Source organism: Panthera tigris, chromosome D3, assembly GCF_018350195.1.
Source record: "Panthera tigris isolate Pti1 chromosome D3, P.tigris_Pti1_mat1.1, whole genome shotgun sequence".
In the NCBI taxonomy this organism is placed as follows: domain Eukaryota; kingdom Metazoa; phylum Chordata; class Mammalia; order Carnivora; family Felidae; genus Panthera; species Panthera tigris.
The window spans coordinates 83,342,519-83,361,110 of record NC_056671.1 but is presented as its reverse complement, the minus strand read 5'-3'; positions in this window follow the sequence as shown (position 1 = coordinate 83,361,110).

The following is an 18,592-nucleotide window of genomic DNA, read 5'->3' as shown; positions in this document are numbered from 1 at the left end:
ATCTTTTTTTGCTCGGAGGGTTGATAAATATCACACACTGCTTGAGCATCATTGAAAGGTAGTTTTCAGACAGCAAACTACATTCTTCACAGGAATTGTGTGTTTGTCTATAATTTTTGGCAAGACAAAAATATGCAGAAAAGAGGTCACAGAGACATAGACTCCACTAAGCAGGATATTTGGCCTGAAACAACTGGGTATATAAATAGAATTCTCTGTCATTTTTATAAGCCCTGACAATAGGAAGATGGAACACTCCATATTTGCTAATTTTCAGCCTTCAAGACTAAAATGACAAATGTTTGTGTAGGAAAGAATTAAAAGGAATGACTCATTCACAAAAATTCCCACATGATTAATACATTTTTTTCTCCTAATTAGAAATAAATAATCCCCTCCAATGTTAATCACTATGATCTCAGTGGGTTGGGAGGAAGTTTTCGGGCACCATTACAATCACCTGGTGAGCTTTTTCCATAACATCCAGCCTTCATTCCTCGAAATATTTCCAAAGCTCCCTGATGGGAAAGTGGAAGAGGAGAAACACAGAGGATAAAGAAACGTGTGGTATAATGGGCGTTCCCATTCAGGCCAAGTTCAAATCACTGCTCTTCCTCTAATTTAAGGATTTATGAAAATAATCATATCTCTCCAAGCCTCAATTTATTTTAATGTTTTGCATATAAAATAGTTCCACGTGGTTGTTGCAAGGACTAAATGAGATAATATTTACGAAATGCATCTACAGTACCTGAAACAGAAATGCTAAGTAATTGAATCAATAACTCAAACCACTACTCCTGCAGTGATCATTTTGGGTTGGAAATACCTAATGAATTCAGGGGAAAGGAATTTTATCTGTTTTAGATTGAGTGTCACCAGTAGAGCATGTAGTTCTAATTTGGAAATGTGGTTGGGGGACTCAGACTGTGCTCCATGAAGGGGGAGAACTGATCCTCTGAGGACAGAAACTCAACAGGTTTCTTTATGTAGATCTATTCTTTGTTGATTCCTCACTATAAGCCAGACTTTGTTACAAGTCTTTCATATATTAGTCTATTTAATCCACACGATAGCAATATTTTGAGTGGTCAGTCTTACTTATTCATTTGGAAAAAGAATACTGAGGCTTACAACATTTAAGTAACTTGCCTCCATCATTCTAAAGTTACATCAGTGACAGAGCCTGTTCTTTCTGTGTTAGAATTACAGAAAAGCGTCATGATCACAACGAAAGAGTTATATACCCAGATATGGGGGGAGGCTTATAGGGTTGAGTAAGGAAAACCTCCCTGGAAGAGGTAATTTGTAGTCTAAGGCCTGAAACATAAGTAAGTGTAGGTCAAATGAAGACACTGGGGTCATGAGATATGGTGGAAGGCACCTCATGACCAAAAAGACAGAGAAACAAAAAAGAATATGAGCCAACCAAACAAACCTAAAATAACCAACTGAGTGGAGTGGAAAGCAGAAATCAGAGAGTAATTAGAGAGGAGACTAGGGAATAAAGGACCAGATGAAGTATCCTTGAAACATTTTCAGTCACAGTCAAGTTATTAAAAGGTTTTATATAAAAGGTTTTATACCTAGTAGAGCAACATGGACAGAAGTTTCTGAGCATACATTTGAGAAGAAAATGCCACACGGAGAAGAATTTGGCATGGTTTTTCATGTTGTTAGAGTCAGATAAAAGATTACGAAGTTCTAAACTAAGGCAGAAAAACAGAAATTGCGCAACAGATGAAATTTGGGAAATAGGAGTTAAAAGCAAAAGACTCTAGAATAGACTTGATTGGGGGATTTTGAAGCATGAGTCTCACCATCAAACAAATGAGAAAAGCACAGTTCACAGAGGTGATGAGCAGTTAGATTTCAAGCATGATCTATCTAAGGTATTAAGGGAAATTGGTCAAGTATGTGCATCAGAATATGAGTATATGTTTCTGAGACCCAGGAGTGAGATCTGAGCTTAAAATATACAATTAGAAATCAACAGTATTCAAATGATATCTGAAACTGGTAAATTTCTTAAAACTACTGAGTGAAAAAATGAAAAATATCTCAAGGTCCACAGTCACAAGAGCTTGGAAATCCCCTTTTACCAAAGTAGGAATAAAAGCAATTAAGATTTGCATCGAGTGGCTTCTAACTTGCAGAAAAGAGATATTTTGGGGAATAGCCTAAGAAGAGACAGGGAGAACACGAGGTTGTCTAAGATCTAGGAAATACATATAATAGGAAAAAAGTCTGTAACAGGAATGCACAAACATCATGTTTCATCTCCATGGGAAAGAGAATTATTTCATAAGGAAGTTGAGGTCCATTCATCATTCTCGATTTCCTATAAAGAGGGAATCAAGGTTTCTGGGAAAAGCTAAATTAAATGTTTTCCATTAATTTACTACATGTGCCAATTCAAAATATTTTTCCTGATAAGTATATTCCCTTATTTAACAGAAACATGTTGCATGATCACATCAGATTATAGTGTCAGCATTTACAGTTTTTAGTTGCCCTGGAACATCCTCAGTAAAATAAATGTTCCTCACTGATTTTGCTACAGGCAATGCATAACTTGTTCTTTATTCACTACTGCCTGCCAGCTAATTAATCTCCTCTCACAACATCATATAACCTTTTCATTTCCCCTAAAAAGACATGCTTCACCGGTGGTAGTCACTAAGTCTTGCTTAACTAGTTTTACTATCTTAAGATAATTTTGAGCCATTTTATTCCAAGAAAAAAGAATAGTGCTTGTTATAGAGCAGACGTTTAATACGTATGTGTTAACATTTTGTATATAACATCACCTATGAATTTATATTAACATTGTGTTAATTGTTAATAATGTATTATTATTAATCACTAACATACAAATCAATAATCAATTTATTGACTCTGAGTTGTGTTAGTCACTTTTTAAATATTCTTATTTGGTCCTTATAACAGTACTATGATGTCCGTCCCTTTTATCAGTGAGAAGAACTAGACTTAGGTTAAATCACAGGTGCAAGGTCAAAGGCTGTTTCGTGGAATAGGTGGGATTTACCAGTCAGCCTGGCATCATCCCGTGTCAATGTTATGCCAGGTGTGGTACTTCAGGTTACTTGAACCAGAATCCTTGGGATAATTACAATGCAGACATCAGAACCTCTGGCATTTGACAAACTCGCAGAAATTATTTTATGTAGACCTAAATGACAAAACGAGCCCAAGGGAGAGACAAGCGTACCATCAGAAGAGTTACAACCTGTGGACTCCCTGAGGTTCAAGAGCATTATGATACAGTTCCTTAAGTTTACTTTGGTAGCTCCATTATGTACCGAACCTTAATTGAGAGGTCTCTATATGCAGGGTACAATATCATATCATCAGTGTTATTCTCTTGCCTACTGGAATGACTTTCTCACTAAAACATGAGGCATATTTATGTGAAGAGGTATGCTGGTTTCATCTGTTGCTAAAAATAGCCAAGCATGCTCTTTCAGGGATGAGTAATAATTATGTGAACACACGCATTCTTTCTATGACCCAGTTCAAAGAAGAAAATTCTTAATATTACATTATTGCTATGATACGATCTATGTGACATTTCTAGGTATTTCAAAAATTCCACTTACTTTACAGGGAAGAAGGGACAAACAACATTGATAGAGTTTTTATATGTCCCTAAAATTTAAATCTTCAACGTGAGTATTATACTTGTTCACAGAGTCAAGTGGTTTTGTCTTTGGGTTAGTTAATACAATTAGTCATGGGATGCCTGGGTGGCTCAATCAGTTCAGCATCCAACTCTTAATTTAGGCTCAAGTCATGATCTCATGGTTCCTGAGATCGAGCCCCACGTTGGGCTCTGCACTCACAATGCAGATTCTGCTTGGGATTCTCTCTCTCCTTCTATCTCTGCCCCTCCCCCACTCACACTTGCATGCTCTCTCTCTCTCTCTCTCTCTCTCTCTCTCTCAAAATAAAGAAATAAGCTTAAAAAAATGTTTAAGTCAGTTACTTCCTATAGGTAGAATTTGCTAAAAGTTTTTTCCCCTTCACTGGGCTCTCTGCTTGACAGCAGATAGCGTTTTGCTTCTAGTGCAGACTTGTTTTTGTGTGAATCATTAAGAAACCAGTAATCAAAGCAGCCTTCTTATTTTGTGCTATTAACCAGGATTGAGGATATTGGGAAATGCCCTGGTCTGTACCTAGCAGGATGATATATTTATTTTCGTTCACGAGTGCTTTCATTTGGTGAGGCTTACAAAGGCAAAGCAAATACAGATTACCAAAAAAGACTGCAGTCCCTGTGTGCTCAATTAATTGGTACCTTTCCTGACTAAATTACTAAAGGTTCCTAGGTGGGGGAAAAACACAAACGCACACACACACACATGCACTCATGCACACACACACACACACACACACACACACAGCACATTGCGTTACTGAAGCCACATTCTCTTAAGATTGTAGGTTCAAAACTATTATGTATTTTAAGGTATGTAAGTCTGAACATCACATCCCTGAAGGGAAAATCCCTTAGTAATATTATGCAATTACACAAACATTAGGAGTGTTGTGCCATGGATTTTATTAAATCACTTGTGAAGTTAAGATCTCACAGTGTTGAGAATTTCTGATTCCCTAGGGATGGCCTCATACCCTACCTTCTTTTCAATGTGCCATTTTTATTTGAAGTTCAAGATCAAAGACTTCTTTAATGTTACTATCAATCATATTCGAAGACTTTTAGATAACGCTCTCCAGTTATACCAACCTTAAATCACGGGCCATTTAAAAATCTTAATATAGTCTCTAAAACCAGTTTTAATTCCTAGTTTTCTCTGTTAAATTAAGACAATCTTAGCAAGCATTTAAAAAATATCATCCTTTTTACATGATATGTGTACTATATAATTACTATCTTTTAATGCATCGAGTGTAATAGCTAGAAATGAATGGGAAAAAAAAGTCATACTATATTTAAATTGCCTTCCTTCTTATTTGAGTAAAAAGAAAAAGGTTTCATCTGTTCATTCGTTATTTAGACCTAGTCCCAACTATAAGAAATTCTTCACAAAATTGATTGCTATTTATGTTGGTTCAGGGAATCAGATCACAGAACTCCTTACATTTTCTATAAATAAATGTTGAGTTAACATTTTTTAAAAAGGAGAAAGTATTGACAGTATTGAATACCTAACTTTTACTAACAGCCACCTCAAATACTCTCACATATATAATTTTTATTCCCCCTAACCTTGGGAATTAAATAACATTATCTTAGTGTTACTTACTGGGAAACAAAAAGATAAGATTTAACTTGAAATAAAACATAATTAATAATCTGTAAACCCAAACTGAACTCATCTCTGTCACTTTCTGTATAATCTGGTCACATACATTTATGTAGACTTAGTTCCATATATTATAATTATATAATATAATTTATATATAAATGAAGAGACATTTGGGGTGCCTGCTGGCTCAGTCCCTAGAGCATGTAACACCTGATCTCAGGGTAATAAGTTCAAGCCCCGTGTTGAGTGTAGAGCTAATTTTTAAAAACTTAAATTGAATCAAGAGATATTCTGCCAATATGGACTATTGGAAGCAGCCTTAAATTTGTTAAATCTATGTGTTATGTGTACGTGCAAACACAAGTATGTGAACGTAAGCATAAAATGAAACATGTGGGTGCATGTGGCATTCCACCTGTCCCCTGGCTGTAAGTGCTCAGGCTGGGAGTGGGAACGCAGGTTGGACAGAGTTAAGGATTATGCAAAATGTGGACACTCGGAAATAGAAACGGAGTGAACATCACCCAGTCGGTGATTGTGCATCTGTAACAATATTGCCACCTAGAAGTCTACATGGGGAAGTTTTTTGTTTGTTTGTTTTTTTTTTTTTGGAGATAGGAAGCAAGTGCGATCGGGGGAGGGGCAGAAGGCAAGGGAGACAGAATCTTAAGCAGGCTCCAGGCCCAGCAGAGTCTGATGAAGGCAGGGCTCAATCTGACTACCACGAAGGTATGACCTGAGCCGCGAACAAGAGTTGGGTGCTTAAACGACTGAACCACCCAGGCACCCCTAATTAAGAAATTTAAACACTCACTTGTTGAAGGTGTTGAAGTACCCCTAGATAACAAAGAATTGCTTCTGCGCAGACTATTTTTGCAGCACTCAGAAACAACAACCACCGGTATCCTGACAAGTCAGAGAACTCTTATCCTCCAACAGATCCCTGAGATCAGAGCCAAACTTTGATGCGCTCAAGAGTAATAATAATTCAAGTCATAGTAAGTAAGAAGTTCATGAGGAGAGTACTAGTGACGATCAGCAAGTAACATGACCAGGGGCTCAGCTACGGCATCGTGAATTCTCTAAAGAGAGAAACCATAGGCTTCTGCGTTAAACCACCCTCACATTTTCTCCCTTTCTAGACGGGACTCACTATGCTTTAACCTTAGTGCCTCTGATTTCGCTGCCTCATCCATCTGAAAGCGCTCGCTTCAGATATAAACATGACTAGGTTCTTGCAGCTCAAACAGTGTTTTGTGGATGAGGCTTTTCAAAATTTTGTCAGGTATCATGTTGCCTCCCCAAACTATGTACAACATTCTACGATATGGTCTCCATGTAATTTATGAATTACTTATGTCTTAGTGCTTTTCTCTGCTTTCCAAAAATTAAACTCTAAATTCCAAGACAGTGGTCTTTGTATGAGTGTTGCTCATTTTGTAACCCCACGGCTCTAGAGCAGTTCTGAGACACAGGCGGTATTCAGTTAACTGTAATTGCTCGTCTATGCATAATAACCCAAATGTAGGTTCTCACTTTCAGGTGAGAAGGGACTGGGCTTAGATTAATGTCCTTGCTTTCTGGTGACAGGCCTCTGGATAACAGGGCAAAGAGTCCAAGTTCAGGGTTGGCTACCAGTTCCTGAACAGGATGGAATGATTGCAGATCTGTGTGAAATAACATGGTCCAAAGCTGTAGTTAGATAGCAAAATAGAGGGGCAGAAAACAGGAAAAAACTAAGATATGAGGGAAAAACTCAGATTAAAAAATGCTGGGAATTATAAAGAAAGTGCAATTCTGCAGAAAGAAGTGGTGATACAGTAGACATGAGAAAAAGAACACAGGTAGGTCTAAAACAGACTCATGGAACCAGTTTACAGAGCAACAACGTATTGAGGCACCTGGGTGGTTCAGTCAGTTAAGCGTCTGACTCTGGATTTCAGCTTCAGGTCATAATCTCATGGGCTCTGTGCTGACAGCACAGAGACTGCTTGGGATTTCTCTCTCCATCTCTCTCTCTCTGCCCCTCCCCTGCTCTCTCTGTCTCTCTTTCTTTGCATCTAGAATACATACATACATACATACATACGTACATAAATAAGCTCTTTTTAAAAAGAACAACAAAGTATTTTCTTCCTTAGTAAACTGCAAACTCTACTTACTCAATAATTACTTTTCATTACTGAACTCTGATCAAAACATAAAGTATGTCAAAATAACGTCACTAAGTGCATCATGAGATCCCAATCTAGTGTGATCTATAGATTTTACACACACACACACACACACACACACACACACACACAGAGCCTGTATGTGAAAATTATATTTCTTGATTATATTCCTGATATATATAGGATCCATTGAGGATCTAGTTAATATTACATTTTATAAAGACCTCATTTAAAGTGAGTTGATGAAAATGAAAGGATACAAGATTTACCAGGATACTGTTGTCTTTATAGCTACTCTCTGTTCTGTATACCCACAATATGTGAGGAAGACACACATTCCAGGCAGAAGTATGAAAACAATTAATATGCATTTGCACATAGTCCTTAAAATACTGAATTTCATTCGTTTGTTTTTTTTTTTCTTTTTTTGGAGTCAAATTGTTCACAAGGACTGGAGATAGACATTTAATTCTCAACAGATTTTGAATAGAATAGTCCCCATTTTTTATTTGTTTATTTAATTATTACCAAGAAATTATTGTACACCTGGGCAGGTATTGTACTAAGTAGCCCACTAGTCATTGCATGTGGGGTGAGAGTAAAGGAATACTTTCTCTCCCCTAAAGTAGTACAGGTACTCAACAGAGGGAGCTAAGGCATTTGTATAAATTACTCTTATGCTATGCAGAAAATGCTGGTGTCATTGAAAAGAGTAGTGCCTACACAGGTAGGGGGTGCATAGAAAAGACATCCAGGAACATTAAACTTGAACCCTTGGAAAGACAGGACTAGCATTAACAAGAACATGGAAAATCTAGTCTCAAGGTAACAGGAACACATCTCTGTATCAAACACACCTCTGTATCAAGTTCAGGGTGAAAGGAAGCAGGGAGAAGAGAAGTTGAAAGAAGCATTGAAGGTTATATTCAATATTGTGCAAAAAGCTAAAACACTTCTTAATAAAAGGCGCTTGTTGATTTTCGAGCATATGCAGCACATCATTTGAAGACCTCTAACGAATCATCCTTTTTTGCCTTTTTTTGTATATTTCCTATGAATTTCTCCTCCTAGATGCAAAAATAAAACACATTCAAATAGCAAATTAAAAAACAAAAGAAACCCCAAGTGATATCTGGCTGGTAGAGAAGGTGATTCATCATTTATCAATTAGTGCCAAGACTTACTTCCATTCTATCCTTGAAAATGCATTTATAGGGCCTTTCTCCTCGCTAACATCCACAGCAATCTGCTGGGATTTCCCTAAGCCTTTCATTATGCTAATGTCATCATGATGATGCATCTGATATTGAAAGGAACTTAATGACAAAGAAGTTGGATAGTTATTCTCTGCACAAATTTTAAACTTTATTAAAGAAATTTTCTTTTCAAACCTTCTCTGTGGCGAACATTTAGGAGCAGGATAACACAGGTCTTATATGAGCTTGGGGACTTGATAGTGTTGGAAAGACTAAACGTATTTCACTTCCTTTAAAGTTTAGGCTACAAGCATATTCTAGTCCAGTGGCTCTCAAACATTAGAATCCAGGGTAATAGTTTAGGGAGCTCATGAAAAACTGTTTTCTAGGTCCTACTCCCAGACACAAGACTTTCAGTATTGAGGGAAGGGAAGGAATCTTAAAAAAAATACCTCATGTAATTTTCAGAGTTGGTGCATGTTCTTGAGAAATAGTTGTAATCAATTACATAGGTTGTGGAAAGGACTACACAGGTTATGAGTGGAACTTATCCAAGAAGTGAGTTATTTGCCAGATCAAAGGCAAAGCAAAACTTAGAAATCTGATCAAATTTGATCAATATTTAAAATCAAACTACAATTTTAAGGGGCGCCTGGGTGGCTCAGTCGGTTAAGCGGCCGACTTCGGCTCAGGTCATGATCTCACGGTTCGTGAGTTCAAGCCCCGCATCGGGCTCTGTGCTGACAGCTCGGAGCCTGGAGCCTGTTTCAGATTCTGCGTCTCCCTCTCTCTCTCTGACCCTCCCCCATTCATGCTCTGTCTCTCTCTGTCTCAAAAAGCAAATAAATGTTAAAAAAATAAAATAAAATAAAATAAAATCAAACTACAATTTTAAAATGATATTAAATTTAATAAGGAATCAAGATACAGAAGGGAATAGTCTGTGTGTAGCTAAAGAAAATATGAGTCAAAGAAAGATGAGTTTGTCAGCATCATTACTGAGGGATGAAGGTTGACCACACATTTCTAGTATGATGGCCAAGCATATCCCGCCAGCGGACAATTCTTTGAAGAGATGACAGTGGCCATGCAAAGTACCCAACTAATTCTCCCTAGCTGGATTATAGTTTCTCCAAAACAACTACTTTATAATTTATCTCCATGTCGATTTTTCTATGTAGTGACCAGGAACTTATTTCATTGTTGGTCTTATTTCCATATGAAACATTTTGTTTTCTATATTAGCCTTTGTAAAGACCACAGGGTGAGTTAAGTATGTAAACCAGATCAAGATAGATGCAATCACAAATTCTACTTTCGGTTCCTACAAATCTCTGAAAGAGTCTCTGGATTTCACAGCTCTAAGAAGGCCCAACCATCTCATAAGCTAAACGGTACACTGTGTTCTCCAGCTCGTGTTGCTAATGTGAGTTTTGAGACATAAAATTACCATTCATATCATTTTCAAATAGCTTATTTTCCTATAATTTGACTTACGTTTTTGCTTCATAATAGAGAATCATGGTCTCTTTTCTCTGTAAATCAGAATCAATGTTGGGAACCATTTCAAATAATTTGATAAATTTAGAGTTGCTTGGCTTCCCCTACACCGAGGAACAATGTGGAATTGTTCTGTATTCTCCCAAATTGTCTGATGTGTTTCATTCAGTGAAGTTTCAATTGCTGAAGGGATCTTAAGACTTCGTCTTCCAGCTTAAACTAATTTTTTGATAAATGATAGCATTCATCATGGTGGCAAATAGCAGCCTCCAGTATTACAGGGGAAAAAAAGGTAAGGAAATTACCTGATCTCTCTGATTCTGAACAACACCGTGTCTTGGTCAGGCTCGGATGCAGAGCTCTCATGCTCAAGGGAATAACCTCTGACTCCAGGCTTTCTCAGGGCTCTCTCCTCGCTGCAGCTATGACAGGGACAAGGTGCCATTTTCCACGCTTGTCTGGATGTTTCATCTCAATGTCCGTTTGTGCAAGGATTGATGGTTCCGCAAGCGAGTGGAAAGATCAAACTGCTTTATAAGGCTGTGTCCGTCAAATCTCAAACTCTAGCAACATTTTAACATGAGATTTTGCCCCTGGATGAATGCCCCTTAAAAAATACAAGAAGGAGAAAAATGCACTTCAACATCTGGGCCTCACAGTCTCGACGTGTAAAAGAAACAGACACAAGGCCTGAACATGCAGTGAAAATACACTGATTATCGTTGAACAACTGAGACATTTAAGGATGACATAACTCTTGAAGCATTAGATTAGTGAAAAGGATTTGTTCCATTAATTCTTAGACAGTTAACATTTCATATAGAAAAAGGGGTAATTAGCACTAAAATTGTCTTCAATCCCATGAGAAGTTTTTGGCCTTAATACCGCCTAAAGCTGTACTACACAAAGGTTACTGTTATTTATTGCCATGCCTTCCATTTTTAATAGGAGTCTATTCAATAAAAATTACCAAGAATACTTTTCTGCTGCTTTCTTTAACATCCCAAAATCAATGACTTGAAATAAGTCCATCTGTTAAAGGCTAAAATGTCTTTTTCACAGATATACTGGTACCCAAGATACAAATTGCCTTTTTTTTTTTTTAAAGAAGGAACGGTGGTGAATAATGATTTCATTTTAAGGGAAATAAGTGTTTTAGAACCAAGGAAGGAATAATTATAGTGAGTTCAACCCACTTAGAGTGAAAATAACATATATTAAACAATTGAAATTGAGTTGGAACTCTTAATATGTTGTAACCTAAATAAGAACAATTTACTTAGTAGTCCATTGAATTTTCATTGGTATGCATCGCCTAAAGAACACAAATACCCTCACCATACACATATTTTAAGTGTACTGTAGTAATTATGCCTATGTCTTCTCTTCATATTTTGAGATACTTGAAGATAGAAACTCATTTGCCATTACATCACTCTATTATGAATAATTTGGCTCAAGAATTCCACAGATTATTTGTGAGTACCTAGCATGGACTACTCTGAGCATATGCCATGGTAAAAACATAATAATTTTTAACTTCCATTAGTTTTTAACAGGATATGTAAATAAAAATCTGTTAAAAATAGATAAGAAAGGAGCGCCTGGGTGGCTCAGTTGGTTGAGCATCTGACTTCAGCTCAGGTCATGATTTTGCGTTTTGTGAGTTGGAGCCCCACCTCGGGCTCCATGCTGACAGCTTGGAGCCTGGAGCCTGCTTGGGATTCTGTATCTCCCCCTCTCTCCTCCGCCCCTCCCCTGCTCGTGCTCTGTCTCTCTCTCTCTCAAAAATAACTAAAGATTAAAAATAGATAAGAAATATGAAATGCTACATATAATAAGTCTTTGTGCAGACTTTTTAGAAAAACAAGTATGTTTATCAAATTCCTCCGTGAAAAAACAAAGTTTTGTAATTGCCATTTCTGATATTTAAAAATGAAATGCAGTACAATGGTAATGACCAACTGCATTACAAATAGTAACTTTGACAGTCTTTTTTTCAACAGTTTTATATCATTTGAAGGCTTTTAAATTATTATAACATGTGGTTTTATCTATTTATTTTTGGTTGTTTTGGATAATGTCAGCAGAAATGGTAATGTGTTCCTTAAATAGAATTTAATTTTAACTAAAAAAAATTAAATTACATTGAATTGTTTCACCATATTTAGATTTATCTCTGACATAGTTCTTCATTACAGTTTGCTACTGCTCATTCTTTTCTACCCAACATAACTAAGGAAAAGAATCCTTTCCCATCTCTAATAGGTGATTACTACAATTGTCATTCAATAATCATGGGCTGATTTTAAAGTGTAGGTTTTAATCCAGGACATGATTCTTGATTTATACAATATTATAATAAAAGACACTTTAAAGATTATAAAATAAAATCCTTCCACTGTTCAGATTATTAAAGTGCAGACTAAAGAGTTACAAAATTTGCTCATGGTCACACATAAGGAATCTCCTTCACTTCTGCCTAATGTTTTTGAGATTCATCAACGTTTTTTTGTGCGTAATTTGCTCATTCTTCTTTTTGCTGAATAGTAATCCACAGAAGGGATCACACAGTTTGTTTATCCTTTCAATTGTGGGAGAGCGTTTTGATTATTTCTAGTTTGGGCTTTATGCATAGGTTTGATGTACCGATTTGCCATGGCTAAGGGGGTACCACAACCTGGGTAGTGTACATCCACAGAGATCAGAGTCCAGAAGGCTAAAATCAAGGAGTTGGCAGGGTCAGTCTCCCTCTTCAGTCTCTGGGAGAGAATCCTTTTTTGTTTCTTCCAATTTGTGGTGTCCTCAGACATGTCCTGGCTTTTAGATGCTTCACTTCAATCTCTGTCTCTCTCTGCGTACTCCAGTCTCCCCTGCACATCTGTATTCTCACATGGCCTTTGTTCTCTTCTTATTAAGGACAGCAGTCTTATTGGATTAGGATCCACCTTAGTGACCTCATCTTGATTTGATTACATCTGCAAAGACCCGATTTCCCAATGAGATCACACTCATAGGAATCAGAGGTTAGGACTCCAACATATCTTTAGGGCACAATTTCATCTGTAGCAGCTGAAAAAACTCTCATGTACAAATCTTTATATGACATGTGCTTTCATTTTTGCTGTTTAAATTCCTAAAAGTGGAACTGCTACATCACATGTAAGTATATATTAAAGGTGGTTTTGCCATATCATACCACCCCTATTAATGTGTGGGAGCTTCAGCTGACCTCTCTTCTTGAGAACATTCAGCATTCCCAGTCTATTTGAGACATTTGAGTGAGTGGAGAGTGGTATCGCACTGTGACTTCTAGCTTGAGAACAATAGCAAACAAATTTGCATGTGGTTAATGGTTATTCACATATTTTCCTGTGTGAAATTTCTGTTGAAGCACTGATGATTTTTTGTTGTTTTATCCTATTAAATTTTAGAGATATTTACATTTTTGAATCTGTATATTTTTAATATGGCTCCCAGTCTGTGTCTTGACTATTCATTTCCTTAACACTATCAGACTAAAGGGGATTTCATGACGGTAAAGTCTAATTTGTCAAGCTTTTCCTTTATTGTTTGTGAATTTTGTTTCCTAAGAAATCTTTGCTCACTCATGCCATTTATGATGATTCTCACTAATGTATCCTTGCAGATTTTTATGTCCTTTGTGAATATGCTTAGTTTTATTTGTAGATGGTATGAGGTAAGAGGCAATGTTGGTCTTTTTCCTCCACAGATAATCTGTTGTTCTAGTGCCTTTGTCGTTGTAGATTTCTTCTCCAATTGAATTGTCCTGACATCTTTGTCAGCGAATATTTCACTATGTTTTTGGGGGTTCATTGCTGCACGATCCATTAGGTCCCACTGATTTATACGTTACCATCTTGAATACTTCAGCTTTAGATTGCATAGTGAAATCACTCACCTATGTCCACTGCCTTCGTTCTCTTTTTCCAAGTTATTCTTTCTACCCTAGGGTCCTTTGCTTTGATTTTATCAGGCTTGCCTTGAATTTAAAAACAATGTCAGAAGAATCATAGTCTTAACAATATTGTACCGTAAAGTATTGATCCATTAAAATTGAATATTTCTTCATTTACTGTCTTTTATAATATTTTATAATACTCAATGCATAAGCCTCAACTATATGGTTAAATAAATAGTTCATGTTTGGCAACACCAAATATGATTTTTTTTAGACTGCATTTTTGAGGTAAAACTTACGTAAAGTTTGTAATGTTTACTATTCTAAAACATTCAATTTTGTGGCTTTTAGCACATTCACAATGTTCTGCAACCCTCAATAATATCTAGGTCCAGAAAATTTTGTATCACCTCAAAAGGAAATATCATATTCAAGAAGTCTCTCTACCCATTCCCCCTCCCCAAGACAGTAACAAACACTAATCTTTCTGTCTTTGTGGATTAATATATTATGATCATTTCTTGAAAGGAATCGTACAATATGTGGCTTTCAGTGTCTGGCTTCTTTCACACAATACGCAATTGTCAAAGTCCGTTCATATTATAACATGCATCAGTACTTCATTCCTTCTATTCCTTTATTTTTAATGTTTATTTATTTATTTTTGAGGGTGGGAGGGCAGAGAGAGAAGAGAGGCAATCCAAGGCAGCCTCTGCACTGTCAGTGCAGAACCCAGTGCAGGGCTCGACCTCACGAACCGTGAGATCATGACCTGAGCTGAAGTCAAGAGTCCAGTGCTTTAACTGACGGAGCCACCCAGGTGCCCCATCACTTCATTCCTTTTTAAGGCTAAATAGTAGTCTGTTTTATATATCACATTTTGTTTATCCATTTATTTCTTGATAGACATTAGGGTTGTTTCCACCTTTTGAATAACATGAGTCCCAATATATTTGGAAAATAGCCAACCTCATTCTAAATAACTGATGAATCTGAGAATAAAATCACAGGGGAAATTAGAAAGTATCATGAATTGAATGAAAATGATTATAGACATCATGTTTTAAACAGAGACAAAGGGGAAAGATAGGAAGGGCAACAGGAAAATGAAGGGAAGTGGAAAGGGGAACAGGGAGAGAGTTAACATAAACATCTTGATTACTGGACGATATGTAGATCAGTTATTATTATTATTTTTTTTTTTTGAGACAGGGAGAGACAGAGCATGAACAGGGGAGGGTCAGAGAGATGGAGACATAGAATCTGAAACAGGCTCCAGGCTCTGTCAGCACAGAGTCCGACGCGGGGCTCGAACTCACGGACCGCAAGATCATGACCTGAGCCGAAGTCGGCCGCTTAACCGACTGAGCTACCCAGGCGCCCCAATTATTGTTAAACTCTAGTAAGCTACTGCATCTCTATTGTTCCCAATTCTTATTATATATATATATATATATATATATATACACACACATACAGTATACACACAATATATATAGTGTATAACATGTTACACATATAGTGTGTGTGTGTGTGTGTGTGTATAACATATAGTATATGGTATATAACATGTGATCAGAAAACCCATTTAGTTGTGTCTACTATTTATAACCATATGTTAACTTTTGCACACTTGATATTGTTTTTAAAATATTTTTCACTCCTTTTCCTTCATGCAGGGCATAATTTATCTTATGTCCCTGTTTCTAATTCTATTTACCTCTAACAGGTAACCTTGACAATATTTCATTTAGTATGAATATTATTATTTTCATTCCAACTCAAGATACCCTCCTTTTATTCTTTTGTCCAATGTCATTATTTTCCCTCATTATTTTAATATCTATTTATTAATAGTCTATTATGACATTGTTTATGACAAGCTAACATGTCTTCTGGTTTAAAAATTCTCTACAGCAAAGTAGCACATTACTATGAACATCAAGTAGCTAATAATTATGTTCAAAATGTAATATCCAGTCTCTTTATTACCAATGGTACTTTACGAGTCTATATATCTAACAAGGCCTCATAACTTTCAATCACATCAATTTCTTTGACATGAAGCTCCATTTTAAACTTTCCAATCTCTTTTTTATTCCTTTAAATGAGAGCTTAAAAGAAATATTAGTATCTTAGTTATCTGCTCAGTCTCATATTGGGCATTTTGACTAGGAGACAAAACCTTCTGAAAGGCTTGATATTCTGACTTTTAAAAAATTCCATTTTCATTAATTTCTTAAATGAAAAGATAAAATATATGGAAATTATAAAATATGTTTGAAGTATATGACAGAATTTTTTTTGTTACTTTCCAGTTGTGGGCATTTTTTCATTTTACACAAATATTTTACTTTATTTTATTTTTACTAAGGGCATCTTCTATATCTGTCAAAACAAATTAATTACTCATAATGCCATACTCATCAGGTTTTTTTTTTGTTTGTTTGTTTTTGACAGCTATGCTATAAAGTACCTACCAAATATCATTTAATTCTGGTTACTCATGCTAACCATTAAGCTACCTTTTTTTTTTAAATTATAACAAAAATAATCATGCTACCATGAAATTGACAAGTTCCTAAATATCAGTTTTCATGTATAACTTCTGAAGAGATTCAACATTTGTATTTTAATTCCATGTCCCGGTGATCTTGTCTAACCCCCAAAATATACAGTAGTTGCATTGTCCCTTCCTTAGAAAGCCTTCTATTTTGAAATAAAGTTATCTAGAAGCAGCAAAGATCTTTCCCCAGGAAGACTGTAACTTTTCACCAATCCCCACTAGCATAGAAAATAGTAACATCTGCATTTAAATTACTTATTTATTCAACTTGTTTATATAGAAGTGTACTAAACCTAAAATTCCCTTCTGGAACGCTGCTCTGAACCTAGAGGACATCTCATTTCATATAGTGACTTGTCTCTAGTAGCTGTCAAACCAATAATCTACACAGAGTTGTACTGCAGCATCATTCACATGCAGCATCTTGGAAAGCCTAATAAGACTAGACCATAAAGTAGACCTTTGTAAAATGGAAAAAGAAAAAAAAAATCCTATTACTGCTTGAGACTATCTGCCGTCCCTTAAAAACATCTCAGCTAAACTGGCTCCCTCTGACTCCCATGATTGTTTCATGCCATCTGTTCATTAGAAAGGGTGCTAATCGTTAATATTTAGTAGCCACTTTGGAAATTATTGCAAAATATATTTTCTACAAATTCAAGCACATTCCATCACATTTACTCAGTTGGGTAGCCTCCGTAGTAAATGTACCATATTTCACATATTAAAGAAAATAATTGCTAATTACCAATTTAGGTACATTAAGCAAATATTGAGAGGATACTATGTCTACAGAACCCTGTTAGAGTGTGAGAGATACCAAAACAAATGAGATTTGTATATTTATTGAAGAAACTTGCAAGGAATCGATTATGGAGAGACACAATTATAATCAACAAGGAGGGAGAGTGTCCTAATTGACTAAGTGAGAACATTAAGTTATTGCTATATTCTAGAGAAAAGGTAGCTTTGTTGGTATTCAGGGAATCAAAGAAAACTTCATAGAGGAAAAGAGTGTTTTTAGTGGACATGGGATCAAAAGTATTTTAATAGTTTATTTAAATTTTTTAATGTTTAGTTATTTGAGAGAGAGAGAGAGAGAGAGAGAGAGACAAAGAGTGGGGGATGGGGAGGAACAGAGAGAGAGGGAGGGAGACCCAGAATCTGAAGCAGGCTCCAGGCTCTGAACTGTCAGCACAGAGCCCAACACAGGGTTCGAACTCACAGACCACGAGATCATGACCTGAGACTAAGTCGAACACTTAACCTACTGAGCCACCCAGGTGCCCCAAGACTATTTTAATAGTTTATAAGAAATAAATATGTAAATTATAGAATACAGTAATGGTGTAGAAATGGGTATAGAAAAAGTGAATTCAGAAAGTAATGGTCATGTATGTGTATGAGCCAAGAATTTTTGGAACAATGTATAAAAGTCTGAATAGGTTATTTGTGTTAAATAATGGAGAGATATGCAAGCTACATTAAAAAGACACATGTATTCCGTAGAAATGGGTAAACATCTCAGGTTACTGAGGTTATCCAACCCTTATTTTAAACATGTAACTTTCAGTAGATGAGAGAAGAAATGAAAGAAAAAAAAGAAGTATTCATCTGTACCATAAGCACGCCTTTATGCCAGAAGTATTATAGGAATACTTTTGTCCTTTTCCTTTTCTGTGGAAAGTTTACCTTCTTTTACAACTAAAGCCACAAAAGACTCAGAGTTGCATATCTTCATCACTCATGGTATGAACAGGTCCCATACATCCTCAATGCATATGCCTTATTACTTAAAAGTCAATATTTCCAGAATTGTAATTATACCTTTCTTAATCAACTCCATCAAGAACTTTGATCTCATAGTTATATAACCATCCTTTTCTCCTCCTTTCCCATTCATTTAATCTTTCCACCTTATTGCAAAGTCTATTTTTCTTTAA